The sequence below is a fragment of the Mycetomoellerius zeteki genome, unplaced genomic scaffold (genome assembly GCF_001594055.1).
Source record: "Mycetomoellerius zeteki isolate Tzet28-1 unplaced genomic scaffold, Tzet1.0 scaffold188, whole genome shotgun sequence".
NCBI classification, from domain to species: Eukaryota; Metazoa; Arthropoda; class Insecta; order Hymenoptera; family Formicidae; genus Mycetomoellerius; species Mycetomoellerius zeteki.
Genome location: NW_017256836.1, coordinates 786909 through 789241, shown reverse-complemented (window position 1 = coordinate 789241; position 2333 = coordinate 786909). Strand labels below are relative to the sequence as shown.

The window sequence follows — 2333 nt, the reverse complement described above, 5'->3', positions numbered from 1 at the left end:
GGTATAGCAACCAAAAGCAACCGCGGTTGAGGCTATCTTCATTTTCAGGGATCAGAAGACAAAGATAGCCCCAACCGCGGTTGTTTTTGGTTGCTATACCAGAAGCACGCCAAAAATCGCCTATAATAGTGTAAATTTTGTTCGATATTCACAGTTGATTATTCGAGATAATTTCTACGATAAGAGTATTATAGCGGTAAGATATTATCACTTTGATGTCAATATTTGTGTGAAAATGCAAAAATGCTAAAGATAAAAAGATCAGCAGGTATTAAACACTTGACTCGCTTCTTCTTTTACCATCTTAGCCATACCCAAATAGAACAACAAATCACGATAACGTCAAAATGACATTAAAATGAATCGGAAATGATTGAAAAATGACTTAATAATTTTGGAGTCATTTTTACATCATTTTGATATTATAGTGACTTGTTGTTCTGCTTGGGTAAGTATATAGCACATTTATTTTATTTTCTTGGAAAAAGCAGTAATATAAAAGAAGGATTTTAAAAGTATTAAATTTGTTTCTAAAAATAAATATTTTTCAATAAAACTTTAATTTATTTTTCGTTAGATATACAACATTTAATTACGTTAATTAATGGAAATACTACGATCGCTAAGAGGAGAAAACGTATTCCGATGGATTCAAAACGACCAATAATTTAATGAAAAAAATGCGTAACTCGAATAAATGTTTTAAGTTAATATAAATAATATTTGTTAAGATCACAGATTAATTATTGTTAAAAACTTTGAAAAATATTCTGCACTCAGCGACTGTGCCAATGCAACTGGCGAGCAGTGTTGGACAGGTCTGACATCACATGGATTAACATAGTTCGTTTTTTATTTATTTCTGCACTTGACTGCACTAGAACTCGCTATCTTTCGCGCCAAATATCAAACATGATATACCTATCTCACTTTAAGTTCTAAAAGTGTACACTAGTTCAGTAAACAGACTTATAAATAGTACAACATGAAGTAACGTGAAGCAACGTTCTCTAAGGACGCATCGATGACTGAAAATTCTTCGTGTCTGATTAAATTTAGCTTGAGTAATCAACAATAAAAGTGATTTTGACCAAGTTCTATTGATTTATCAAGTGATATTTACGATATTTTAACATAGATAGAATTAATTATTCTTTGTTTGAAATATGTGAAAAGAAAGATTAAAAATATAGGGCGGTACTCATACTCGATTCTTATATTCGCAAGGCCGTCTAAAGATTAAGATTGAAGATTCAAAGATTGAAATTTAAGCAATCAAAACAATAGGAGTTAAAATTCCTTTGTCCTCACTGGTCTAATTTTAATTTTCAATCTTCGATCTCAATCTTCAATGCGTAATCTGATTCCAGTCTAATTCCGGATCTACAATAGATGTTTTAAAACTTAAGGCACTATAGATGGGAGTATTCCTATCCGCTATTTTGGTGTCAAATCAATGCCATTACAGCGAGTGTTACAATGCTGATCGAAAGTCGTCGCATTTAATCCAAAATGTATTTTTCCATTTAAAAAAAAAGACATTCACACAAACACGAAAATAATTAATTTCTGTGTCAGAATAGAAATTTGTTCTTTTTATCTGCAAATATTTATGTCTCAGAAAGATAACTCTCAAGACGTTATTTTCTTGTTGCAGAAATAAATCGTATAAGGGCATAAGTTTTCGCATTTAAAAAATGCCTGGCTGTGCCGCAGTTAATTGCAGTAATCGGGTTGACAAGGGCTATAGGCTCTTCTTTTTCCGGAAGGGTAAACGTGGGACAAAATGGGTTGACAATATGCGACGAGATAAGTGGACACTGACCACCTTTTCGCGATTGTGTGAGATAAGTATCACAAAATAAGGATATAATTTTTTTTATCATATCACACAATGGCCTAATACTCAACGCTAATATTTTTTTGTTTGTTTCAAGGTACATTTTGAAGATTCCCAATTCGAAGCCCACCGCATTGATGGCTAGAGAAAACTTAAACCGAATGCAGTCCCAACGCTTTTCGATGTCCCCACCCCCCCGCCACGAATCAACCCACCTAGACGAAAATCACTGTACAAAGTTATTTTCGACAAAAATTAACCACATTTTTTTAACCTATCACTGTCAAGATTAATATTTTTCGCTCCTTTCAGAATCGTGATGAAAACGCAATGCCTGCTCAAGTAGCAATAGTCGGTAGTTTTGACCGACCGGTGCTTCAAGAATTGGTAATTTTTAATATATCTTGATAGGTTAAAAAAATGTGATTAATTTTTGTCGAAAGTAACCTTGTACAGTGATTTTCGTCTAGGTGAGTTGATTCGTGGCGGGGGG

The 2333-nt window shown here is 33.3% G+C and overlaps 1 protein-coding gene across 3 annotated transcripts in view; it reads right to left on the bottom strand.

Moving 5' to 3' along the window:
- The window catches only part of LOC108721917 (probable low-specificity L-threonine aldolase 2), a 10057-nt gene that overhangs the window by 3712 nt on the left and 4012 nt on the right, over positions 1–2333 (bottom strand). For 2 of the 3 annotated variants that reach the window (XM_018446724.1, XM_018446726.1), the window contains exon 1: positions 777–890. The exons of the other annotated variant lie outside the window; for it this stretch is intronic. The gene's annotated coding sequence lies outside the window, so the exon portion shown is untranslated. Of the gene's footprint in view, positions 1–776; positions 891–2333 lie in introns of those variants that run through there. 3 annotated transcript variants of the gene reach the window in all.